The following is a 12,802-nucleotide window of genomic DNA, read 5'->3' on the forward strand; positions in this document are numbered from 1 at the left end:
CCTTGTCGACAAGAGACTGATACGACGCGCTGAGGTTCACGTGGGAAAGGTTTGGCTGGGCAGCAGGTTCCTCACGCGGTTCCTTCCTTTGTGTCTTCTTCACGAGGTAGGCGAGCACGAGTCTATTGTCCCCCTCACAGATTTGTGGTGAAACAATCCTGTTTGACAGAGGTATGCTGTACCCCATACAGAAAGCAATTTTAGGAGTCTAGTTTGGATCTTCAGAGCCCCTGCTCAGCTGCCTCTCAGTAGAGCTGCCATCTTTCCATGTTCCCTATCCTCCCTGAAGATCTGCTACCTCTGTTTTCAGCATGCTGAACAGGTCAGTGCTTATCTTATGCCTAAGCAACACCTGGTTACTCTGGGCATGTCTCTCTTGCTGGCAAAGCCCAATCTGCGAGGCACCTTCTGGGCACAGCTCAGCGATGGGGGTCTACATTGGCTGAGAAACATTGGCCACTCTTACAGAAGAGCGTCGTGGCTTAGAGCCCTCTCCTCTCTCATCTTTTCTCCCTCTGAAAGAGACTTAAACCCACCTGCAAAGACCCTCCTGATTATCAGGGAATTCTGGTTTTGAGGTGGCAGAAGAGTCAAATCAGTCCAGTCATTTGAACTTTTCCACTTGGTGAGGAATAATTAAATATTATTTAAACACTAGGTTGCAGTGAGGGAGTAAAAAGAAGCAGGACTTCCAGCCTAGTAGCTCGGGCACTCACCTGGGAGTGGGGGAGATGTGGGTTCCTGTTGAAGCTCCAGTGGATACTTACATAAATTATGCTATGGAGTCATCTCTCCTCGCCCCCCTCCTCTCTTTCTCTTCCTTCAGTCCAATGAATATTTACTCATTTCATGCATGGTAGAAGAGAGTGAAATTCATAATATGAGCATACTTGACTAATCTCAAAATTTTATGCAGTGTTTGAGGTCTTCTCTCCGTGTCCTTCGTCTCCCAGAACAGGGAGGGACCTCCTCCCTCTCTGCTGCGGTGCCCTTTCATAGGCAGACCTTTCCTCTGAACCCTTGCCTAAATTTATTCACCTTTGTGAATATGAGCTCAGCTTTGGTTGCTTCCTCAGTTGCTCCTATTTTGCCCAGCTTTGCCTCTCTTGACAGCCAGGTTTGCAGGTATCTTCCTATGCAGGAAAACATCTGGGTGGTGGCAGGAGAACAGCCCCAAGTCATTCCTGCAGTGACTCTTCCCTGTGCCCAGTGAACTTCTCCACGGTACGGAAGAGACAACCCCGGTGCCGCGGCTATTTGGTCGTTCTTGGCTGATGTTCCTGATATCAGAGCCAACTCCGAAGTGGCATTTAGCCAGGCGCACGCTTTATCTCGTAGCTTTGTCCCTACAGCCCACTTTACATTAATTGCCATGCTGCGGATGTGGCAGCAAGTTTCAGTCCCTGCTGCCCGAAGCCACGTGGATGAGAGACGGTGGGTTTCAGACCAGGAGCCCTCCCAGGTGCTTCCTCTGCTCTCCTCCCTGCCACTCTGTATCTGAACATCTTTTCGGTGCCTGACACTGCTGCTGTATCACAGATGAAAAACATCCTTGCTTTATGGAATAGTTCCTGCCATTTTCCCGCTTGATTTGCCTTGCTCTTCTCTATTATTTTTTTTTTTTTTGGCTGTTCAGCCTTTTCTTCTCATTCCCGTGCTCCCTCCCCCCTCGCCCCGATCAGTCAGACTTTTCCTAAGCCCTGATGTGTTGTGACTGGGGCTGACTGACAGCGCTTCGTTCCTGACACACATCTCTGGGATGCAGCCCAGGATGTGTATTTGAGAGCAGAGTTGGATTGTAAAGTGCCGTGTGGGAGTCTCCCAGAAGGGAGTCAAAACACCGTCAAGCCTACTCTTCCTGAGAGGAGTGGAGATGTTGCGTGGAGCCTGCTGATGCCAGGAGTGACTCTGCGGCTCACAGGTTGGGGGGTGGGGGGGTCATCCAGTCCCATAGGCACTGAAAGCCGTCCTGAGCCTCTTTGTAGTGCTAAGGCAAGGATTGAGGGGCGCCATGGAGAACTAACCCCTATTTTCCGCATTGTCGGTGCTACTTTTAAGCTCAAGTTGGGTCTATATGGATGACATGGAGTTAGCAGAGGAGTCACCTTCTACTGCATGTGTCCTGGGTACAGGACATGGTACCCATGGTGCCTGTTTCTAGTCATTTGGCAGGGGAAGGTGAGAAAATTTGGGCTGCAACTGAAAAGAGGGAGTTGACTCATGAGACTTCCTTCCATCCCCTCTTCATCAGTGGGCTTTCAGTCGTTTCCCACTTTCCTAAAACTTGTTTCTTTCTTCCCCAAATCTGGAATGGATTTGTGGAGGAAACCCAATGTGTTGTCAAAGCTCTGGCTGGAGCCACAGCTCTGAATGGCTTTGTTCAGCCACCACGTTCATCTTGTCTCAGCCCTGCCTGGGCTCTCAGGTTATTATTGGTGTGTGTGAGAGCATTTTCAGAAGAATGAGCTCTGATGAGTCTGCAGAGAGCTGTGGCTCTCCTGGGCACAAGGGAAGGGTGGCCTGGCATGGAAGACCTGGGTGAAGTAGAAACAGCTGCTGTCCTCCTCTCTCTCAACCCACCTGCAGCCTCGAGACCGCTCACCCGAGCTCAGCGATTATCTTGTGGGGCTTGGAGCCAGTCTGCTCTGCTTTCTCCCAGCCAATGCATGCTTTAGACGAGCTGGCTGGGCTTGAAGGTCTAATCTGCACTTGAAGGAGGCCTGTCGTTACGAAGGCCATACTCAGCACCATTGTGTCACCATCCACTGCTTGCCACCTCCCTAGTTTTCTGAGTGTAGAGTCATCCTTGCTCTCTGAGCACCTTCCGTGTTTATGCTCCCTGCCTTAAGCCAAGTCACCCCAAAATCCTCTTTGCTGGCTTCCCTGGAGACCCCAGGTGCTGCTTGCAAATCTCTTAGAGAAGTAATCATCCCCTTCGGATTGCTCCATCATTCACCTTCAGTCCCTCTGACAGTCCCAATTTGCTTGTGTGTTTGGCTGTAGAGCACCAAAAGCAAAACACTGTAGGCTTCTGCTTTGTAGACTTTTCTTTGCCCGGCAGAAAAACAGCAGGGTCGCAGCTTGCCCCTTGATCTCCTCACCTGCTGCCCTGTCCCCTGCCTTTCTGGTGGCTTTTGCCACGGCCATGGAAGGGAGGGTTAATAACTTGATGTAGCTGGTGCTGCTCTTGGCTGGTGGGAGGTGTTCTCTCTAGGCGGGAGGAGAAGCACATGGTGATGACACTGAGAAACAGGGACTGGTTTTGGGGTACATCCCTCCTCTCATATAGCATTAGTGTTCCTCTGCCCTGCCCTGGGCCCACATGTGTTGGAGGAGACCTCAGGACCTGCTTGGAGCTGGCCAGCTTAGGGCCTTCTTGACTTGATCACTCAGGGCCTTCTTGACTTGACTTGATGTGACTTGACTTGACTACCATGTTAGTTTTCCTGCTGTTTCTTAATGCTCCATCTTCTTTCACCTGAATCTTACTCATCTCCATCCTTCCATTGTATTTTTTTGTTGCTGTTTTCCCTCTCCGGCTTTCTCCAGCACCGGTCCATGGCGGAGGGGAGACGTTGGAGCTGGCCCTGCGTTACCCGTTACAGGCATGACCCACCATTCACACCACAGCAGACACCTCCTGAGCAGGTGGGTGTCAGAGGTGCACCAGCAAGGGTGACCTTTTCCAAGAGAGACCTTGATAGAGCTATGAAAAGGTTCCTGTCTGACGTCCTACCTTGGTTGATACGCGCTTCAGGAGCTAGACTGGAACCGGCTATCGAGGGCCACCTCTTTAGAGAGAGGGGACAATTCCTGTGCAGGAATTAGCAGTCAGCACACCTGTTACTACAAGAGACTCCAGCTGAAAAGAGAAGAAGAAGGGCGGCGGGGGGGGAGGGGGGGGGAAGGAAAAAAACCCCCCAAAAAAGAGGCTCTTCAATTTAGCGCAATTATCTCAATTTTCCCAGGATAAGGATCCTTGAGATATTTATCTGATTTACAAGGGTGTGCTGCAAGGCGGCAGACACAGGGCCTTAAAGAGACATTCATCATTTCCTTATGTGTGGTGAGGGGAGAAAAAGAAAAAAAGCGAGTGAGAAGGAGACACTGGAAGGAGAACCTTTTGGAGCTGGGAAGGGAGGAAGGATGCCTGCCCGCTCTGAATGTCTTCTCTTGTGATGAATAATTCGTGGAGAACTGTGTTGCCCACAAGAATTGCTGAAGGCTGCTTCAGAGGGGTGTCTGGGCAGGAGCAGGAGGAGGTTGGCAGGGCTGGGGCGGAGGCAGAAATCCTGCTGTGGGCTGCGATGCTTTTAAATGTTCAGCAGTTGATATTCCAGGGTAAGTGGGTTAAGTATTTCCTGAAGAATTTCTTTTGCTTACTTTTCTGCTGGGGAAATGATGAGGGTTAGACTTATGCCAGGCCTGGAGAATCTGCCCGACAGCAGAGCAGGACTCTGATGATTCATCAGTTTGGCTACGGTGAGACAGGGTTTCCGTAGGATTCCTCTTGTCTAAGTGCAGATGTTCTGGGCTCAGGAGGTGCATAATTGTCTACACCCCCTTTTAGGAAAGGAGAGCAGGATTCACTTGTCGTACTTGGATGCCCACCTTTGGAGGGAGTGTACTCCTCTCCATTAAAAAGACAGCCCTTATTTTTTCTCACGCGATGCCATCAGACCTTCTGCTTTGCCCCTCTTGCCCATACCACTGCTCTGCCCCTTAGTCCTCCTCCTCTGTGCCAAATCCTGACGCCTCTTCCTCCACATGCACCCTGCAGCTCCCATTGTTTTCTCCCCACCTCAGGAGCTAAAATGATTCCGGAGGCCTCCCTCATCTTGGAGGCTGCAGATTTGCTCTCACCCTCATCCTTGTCTTCACATTCTCTGCACAGTGAAGCGGGTAAGAAAATCCTCATATTTCCCAAAAGCGTAGCTGCCTTACTGCCGTCCCTGCAGCCCTTCACGCATCCCTTTCCCCTCCGTCGCATTCAGGCTTCTCGGCTTCCCTTCTCGGCTTCCCTTCTCAGCCCTTTTGCCTCTCTGTTGCTCCTTCACATCTACATCCCTTATTGTTCCGCCAGTCCTGTCTTGTCACATCGCACCCTACTCCTGTGATTTGACAATAGAGAGAAAAAAAGAAGGGATTCAGTGGAGAGGCGAACGAAACGGGAAGTGGAAGAGGAGGAGGAGAGAAAGAAAAGATCAGAGGGAGCGAGAGCAAATGCTCGTAGCTTAACGCGGCTCAGGAAGTCACCTGGGGGAGTCATTGACGGAGGGGTCACTGACCCTTGTGAGTAAATTTCTGTAATAAACTGGTGAAAGTACTGGCAGGCCCAAGCGATTTAGTTTAGAAATTGCTGCAGTTCAGCTCCCCTCAAATGCAATTCAGCAGGACCGTTAGCAGGCGCAAAGCCCTTGCCAGCCTTAATATGGATTACTTTTCTTTGTCCCTTAAGTTCATCTCTTTACAGCATGGTTATGTTCTCATAAATTTGTTGCAGTGTGTTTGCCGGCAGCTGGCCCATCGGAAAGGATTTGTGTCCACCAGAAAAGCCTCTTGGATAAAGCTCTCTTCAGCAATACGCCTTTTTAAGGCCCTTCTGCAGCTGCGTTGCTCTGTGAAATAACAGCTTCGTCAAGGACTGACTAACTTCACTACCAAAGGTCTGATGGAGGCAGCAACCCTCGGCCATCGCACATGGGCACCTGCATGTCATCGCCTGCTGTGGATCTCCCGTCTCCTGCCCTTCTTTGTAGTAGCCGACTTGGATAAATGAGGGACAGCCTTAATATGAGGGGAGATGTTTTCGGATCCCTGATGTCAGTGAAGTTCCTCATGCCGTTAGAAATCCAGAGGTGCTTACTTGCCTATGGTACTTAAAAAAATTCTCCTCTGGGATCTAGATGTGTATAAACTTCTCTTACCTAGTTCTGTGGGTGGACCTTGCTGGGGTTATAAGGGTATTCATAAGTCTCCCCTGGACTGGAGAAATCCAGTAGTTCAGCTATATATATTAGTATTGTTTTGCATACTGCATGGTGTAGCTATTGGCTTCATATATTGGTATTACGAGTGTGAGATGTTGCTTGTTAAAAGCCCTGTGGTGGTGACTGTGTATCATGTATTTCTACTCCGTAGAGCAGTGTAGGTGGCAAGTTACGTAGGGAGCTTGTTCAGTGTCGATATTTGTGGAGTGGGATCCTGCTCCATGGGTAGGGGCCAGAATATTGCAAGTGGGAGTACAGTCAGGTGCAGGGTGTCTACGTATATCCCTGCTTATCTTCACCTTGGCTTGTCTGTGCACCGTACCCTCCAGTAAAGACTGGAGCACCCACATGGGTACTCATCTCTGCATGGCCTCATGTTTAGGACCATGCAGTCCTGGCAGCCAAAGTATTGCACTGTCCTTCCCACCCGCGTGTCTCTCTCTCCAAGCAGTTCACCATCTGCAGTGGTTGCTCGCTGGAAGAGTCATGGTTCTCAGAGGTAGGTAACGCACGTGCTGGAGGCATCGCACTCACCGCAGAAACGAAGGCATCTGGGGAGTCCTGGTGAGTCGTGTTGTGTGTCAGTCATGATTTCACATTACTCCGGTTCCGTAGGGGTGGAGAGGGTACCCTTACGCTCTTTGGGTACCCTTAGTCTCTCTATCCAAACATGGGCATTAACCCGAGGGATGAGGCAGTGGGGAAATAGCCCCAGTGGACGTGAGTAAGGATTGTTTGGCATGCATGGGAAGGTTGAAGAGAAGATAAATCCCCTTGCAGCAGAAGGAGCCTTTCAGGACATCCCTGGTGTACGCTGGTAGGGTGTGAGGTTGCCCTGGTACCAGCAACCCATTTCTATCCACCTGCCTGCTTCCCACCGAACTGCATTTAGTCACGAGCTGCACCATGCTCTTAAGGGGAAAAAAAAAAAAAAAACAAGAGAGAAAGAAAGAAAACTAGGGGAAGAGAAAAAAAATAATCAAAGAACAGTGCATTTCTTGTAGTTTGATCTTTGAGGAATGTTGAAGAAATCTCTTAGGCCTCTGTCTCCCCGGTTGTGCTCGTAAGGAGATTATGGACCTCGTGTTTTCACAGGAAAACACCCGGCCGCTGGGCCTGGCACACTAATCCAGACAAAGGATAACAGCGGCCTAATTAATTCTCATGTCTCCGAATCTGATAACGGCACAGTACACAGACGAGTCCGTAAGGACTTAATGAGTTTAATCGACTGCACTTGATGATTTTATTTGAAACCTTGTGCCACAAATTAAACTATTAAAAATGCACTTGAACTTGATTGGCAGCTGTAATCCAGGCAAAGTCTACTTAATCCGCAGGGGCGGGGAGCAGGGATGGATGCAGAGGGCTGGAGAGGAGGAGAGTGGAGGGGAGTCTCTGGTAGGTAAGAGGATTTTGGGGTGAGTTTAGCGGAAAGCCAAAAAGAAGGGCAGAGCCTCGGGGGAGCTGGGGGTGACAGGGAGAGTGGTGGGGTAAGGGATTTATCTGCGCCGACCCGACGGTGGGTTAAGCTGTGGGATAAGGGAAGGCTCCGTGGCAGTTCTCACCTTGCGCTCTGCCCCGCAGGGATCCCCGAGCGGCTAGGGGGGCGTGTGGCCGTTAGCTGGTCGGAGCTAATTAGCTGCTCCTTCCGCTGTGTGGCGTGACACCAAGATTTTGCGTGGCCAAGTGCAGCTTGCAGGGAGGGCAAGTGGCGACGAGGGCATGAATTTCGGGCCCAACCTCCGAACCTTGTGCGAACCAGCTTGGTGAAAAGCCAAGGAAAGGCAGACGGGGAGGTGCTGCTGATGGGTGGCCGCAGGCAGCGGTGTCACCAGCGGCCAGGCGCGCGGGTGAACGCTCCGTTGCTCTTCATCTGGGAGAGCTGCCCAGGTGAGAAGCAGTCTGCAAAAAGGCACCTTTGCCCACATGGACTGGCCGGTGCGGCTGTGCGCAAACAGACGCCACCTCCTACGCGATACCTGCTAACTGCTGTCACTCACGTGTGTCTGGTTGCACTCATCCAGTTTAATCCCACACATAAATACCCATATACATATGCAGACATACACAAGCAGTGATTTGGCTCAAAATGGGGCAATAGCCAAGGAAGGAAATAGCGTGGAAGTCTGTTTTGAAAGCCCCTTGCCCCCCAGCCTCTTCCATTTAAAGTAATTTGCAAAAGATTTTCAAAATTATAAACCAATTTGCAAATAAACGATCATGATTAATGGCGTATTCCTTAAGAGGTGACAGATCTGTAATAGATCTGTAATCCCCCTTATTATGCAGGAGCCATTAACAGCAGTAGGCGTTAAGAGACTACATTAAAGCTAGAATAGGCTCCAGCTATGTCTCTGGAGTGGAGCAGGTCAAGTTTTTGTTGCTATGGCTTCTTTACCTATAGTTGTTCTCGTAATTGGTAGAAAGCAACGGCCCTCACTGCCACTTGGGTTTCACAGCTTACTCACCTCACTTATCCCACGCTAAAACACACGCTCTTTGGCAGCGGAGCCAAAGCCTTCGTCAGCTGATTAGCAAAAGGCAGCGCCCAGCACCGTGGCGGGTGGCTCGTCAATTTGGACGTCTCATTCCCAGCTTCCCCCCATGCTCTCTCCCGGAGGTGATCTGCGCCGCTCCCGGCTGCGTCGCGGTGGCTCGTGGGTGCGCTGGGAGCGATGGGGTTTGTTTTTTTGTTTTTTTTTTTGGAAAGCGGGTCTTGAGGCTGTGCGCGGTGGGGGAGAGGAGCGGGAGGGACCGCACGGGGCGTTTGCCGGGGAGGGCTCTGCAGCGCACCCGCACCCCGTGCCAGAGACTAAACCCCACCAGCTGAAGTACTCCGCGGAGACACCGAGAGATCAAGAGTAGTGCCAGCATCTTTGATCTCTGAAATGGCAGGGATTTGCTACGTGGAAATAAGGAGATGATCCGACAGGCCGAAGCACACACTCTACCGTGAAGGAGTGTAAAAATCCCACTCCAGTCATTCCCTTCACTCAGAGAAAATCCCTTCCTGACCTTACACCTGGCGAGGGGTTTAAGGCATTGTACACGAAGGGTACAGGCCGCACAGCTGCCCGAGAAATTCCGCATATCCCGCTGAGTACCAACCCAGGGCAGAGGGCACCCTGGCCTTGCTCTCTCCTGCACACGCTTTGAATACGATGCTGGGAATTTGGTGTATTGACAAACAGCTGAAACGTTTTCATTTGGTAGGGCGCAGCTTTAATTTCTTTTTTTTTCCCCCCTCCCGTATTTATTTTTTTGCGTTTAACACCAAACCTCCGGCAGCTGCCGGGCAGTGCCGCAGCGCATCGTGGGCTTGTGAGCTCCGTTGCGCTGGTTCGTATCTCTACCACGCTGGGACAGGAATGTGGACGAGGAAATGGGTGCTGCGAGCAAAGTTATTGATTAGTGAGTTGGTGATGCTCTTTCTAGGGAAAAAGTGTGTTAGGGGAGCTTTTTTTCAGGTGAGTTAACACCGAGATCCCGCCTGCTTCTCCTTCTGGAGCCTGGCACTTCTGGAAAGCAGAGAGATGGTAATTTAAAGTGTTGTACATCCTGACTAATTACGTCGGTCCTGGCTGCAGCTTATTTCTCATCTTAAAATGCACTGTAAAGTTGCTATTCACAGTTAAACAAGTGTCGTATGCTTTCTCAGTAGTGGCTACACTTTAATTTTTTTACTGAAAGGAAAATAATTGACATATCTTTGACAGAAGAATGCTGGAGGGTCTTAATGGGGGAGATCAGCTAGGGAATGGCAAAATATTTTTGTCTATTTGGTGTTGGTGCTTTGATTAAACAGCCTAATATTTCTGAGTCTGTCACTTAGCATGAACAGCAGGGTATTTTGTTACCAGGTAATTCCCTGCCTACAGCGGCTACAGAAACGCTTGTATGTAAATCATGCGGTTAATGATACTCCGGTATGGAAGGCAGATGCAACTGCTAATTGCGGAGCACGGGGTGCTCGGTGAAATCACAGCAACTTATCGGCCCCGGTCAGGTCACTGGGGCTCTCCCCCAGCCTGGCAGCCTCTGCTGGGCGGGATGCCACGGCTGATGGCGCGAGGGTTATCCTGGTCCCCTCTGCTGCCCTTGCGGCCGAACCCCGTGGTGCCGAGGGGCTGGGGGTCCGGCACGGCCAGTCCGTGGCTGTCCCCACGGGGGGGAAGCGCCGGCAGCACCGGCACGGTCGGCAAACAGCCGCGCAGCCGGCGCACACAGCGCGCTCCTCAAATATTTACCCTTTGTTTCAATCCCGACCTCTTCGCCTCTCAAGATAAATAATTTAGTGTGGGAGCCTTGAAGGTTAATCTTGCATTTATTTAATGTTACAGGACACTTGGCTCACTTACAGCTAAAAGCCCCGCGTGCTGGTTGTTCGTTTATTTAATCCAAGTGCCATTTTCTTCACCTCCTTCTCTTTGAATTGCTGAAAGGAAGGAAGGAGGAAGGGAGCAGGGGGAAGGAAGAGTTATCTGTATGCAGCTTTTAGCTCCTGCTGCAAACTCCATCAGGAGCAGCACCCTGGGGAAGCGTCGATCCGAGTGCCTCAGCCCAGCCAGGCATGTCATCCGCCAGTCGATCCGAGAGGCTGGCTCCGAGCGCCGGTGAGAAAAAAGGGGGAAAAGCAGGAGATCTGACATCCCCGGCACACCGGCTGTGAAAGAGCTGTCTGCCTTTGCCCAAATCTGACAGAAATCGCTGGTGCGCCAAAAAAAGCCCCCGAGACGGCGCGATGGGGGCAAGGAGGGGGAAGAGGTGAGGCAGGGGGGGAGGAAGAGTGGCTTTGCCTTTATTGCTAGGATGGTTTTTTTTCTCTCTTTTGTCTGAGAGCACCAGGTGGTCCTTTCCAGGAGACCTCCGCTGTGTTGCTGGAAAGGTAACGCAGAGGGGAGGGTGGCTGAGAGAGGTGCGGGGTCTGATCTACCTTGCTTGAATGACGCTCTTTGTTATTAATTTCTGGCAGACCAGGCAAAAGCGTTTGGGGGATTTGCAGGTGTTTCGGCGCCTGGGGGCTCAGCACCTCTTCCTGCTGCCAGAGCCGGCAAGGAGCGAAAGGCCAGGAGCTCCCAGGCTTCCGCGGAGGCAGGAACCAGCTTGTTGCCCAAGAATTTCACACTGGTGGATGTGAAGAGAGTTGTAAACTTACTTGATAGTGACTTGCAGGGGCTGGAGGAGACATTACAGCATCATCCTTCTCTTTGCTTCTTATTTCTGGAGATGCACAAAAACAAACGCGCAGTCCTTCCCGAGACTCTGTCAGTATATCCACGCTCTTTAGACATATTGGGCAAAGCAGCTGGGGAAAAAAAAAAAAAAAAGCCAAGCACGTGGAGCAGACTGACTGCTGAAGTTGGTTTGGCTTTTACAGCCCAGCCCACCACTTTTGGATCAGAAACTTGGCACTAGCTGCTCCCTCCCAACCAGGGCTTATAGCCAGTAACTCACGATGGGGGTAAATTCCAAGATTTTCGAACAGCGTATCTTTACGCGTTCGGGAGCAGACTGGCTCGGACAGCAGGCGGTGAGGAAGCCAGTTTTTCCGATCCTCACGGCAAAACCTAGTGGCAATGTCACTGCCAGATTATGCCCTCTGGCTGAGGAAACCGCCCCCCCAGCCCCAGCTCGTGCCTCTCTCGCTCTCGACAGCCGCTTTGGCAAGCTCCGCATTAGTCTGGATGCGCTCCTCACCTCTTGCAATGATAGCTACACTCATCCACCACTTCAGAGCATCTTGTTAACTTCCTTCCCACCCCTGTTTTTAAAGGCCTCCTAAGGAGAAATAGCTCCGATCTCTCTAAAGCAAATAAACCCTACATTTGGTAGCACTAGGACCAGCTAGGGAAGAGGAGAAGTGTCAGAGGATGCTGGCAGTGCGATCACACCCTAGCATAGCCACATTTTCACCTGCTCATGTGGTCCAGCACAGCTGTGACTTGCTGGTAATTACTCGCTTGTAGCTGGTGCGAGGCTCCCAGTTCTAAAAGCCATCTGCTTACCTCCAGGTCCCTGTTGTGTGATCTTTCATTTGGAGTTCACCTCTACAGTTTATGGCAGTTTCCAGAACACCGGTCCAGCTGGAGAGCCTCTCGACTCCATCCTGTGCTGGCTTTTTCTCCTTTTAAAGGACATTTTGCATCTTTCAATAAACACCAACATGCTTAACGTAGCCTGGCAGGATTTGACCCAAAAGGAATAGCCACGTGTGGCAAGTGGGAGACTCGAGCATCTGGGTTTTCATTTGTGCCATCCAAATCTCCTCAGGTAGAGATGTGATCAGAATGACCTTTCCCATGAGCTTCAAGTGCTTCAATATTAAATGGGAAACAGCACAAGATCAATGTGCCTCCTGGCTTTTCAATGCCTTAGTCTGAACCAGGAGAGACAGTAATAAGAAAAAGTCAGAATAATTTAATAAACGGTGCGTGGGTTTTTTCCTTCTAGAGAGGATGCCCAGATGTGTTTGGATTGGTGAACAGGCTTAATTTTGTTCAGGGCAGTAATTCAAATTAATTCCAATTTAATTTCGCTTCCTGTTGGCATGTACTGCTCAGGATACGAGCATGGGATCTCTGGGAAGAGGTTTAGGGCACCCAAGTTTGACCCCTGCCTGAATTACCTTCTGCAGAAATCGCCTTCCCCACGTCATGGAGGAAGATCCGTCTCTCGGCTCAGGCAGCTAACTCTGGGGCAGGAGAATTACTCTCCCCCCCAGGTTCGCTCCCTGCCCTGTGGATGCCCTGTGTGTGCAGGCAGCCTCTGGAGGTAGGGCCACCTGGGGAAACACCGCATCGCGATCGGTG

This window comes from Larus michahellis, chromosome 10 (assembly GCF_964199755.1).
Source record: "Larus michahellis chromosome 10, bLarMic1.1, whole genome shotgun sequence".
NCBI lineage: Eukaryota > Metazoa > Chordata > Aves > Charadriiformes > Laridae > Larus > Larus michahellis.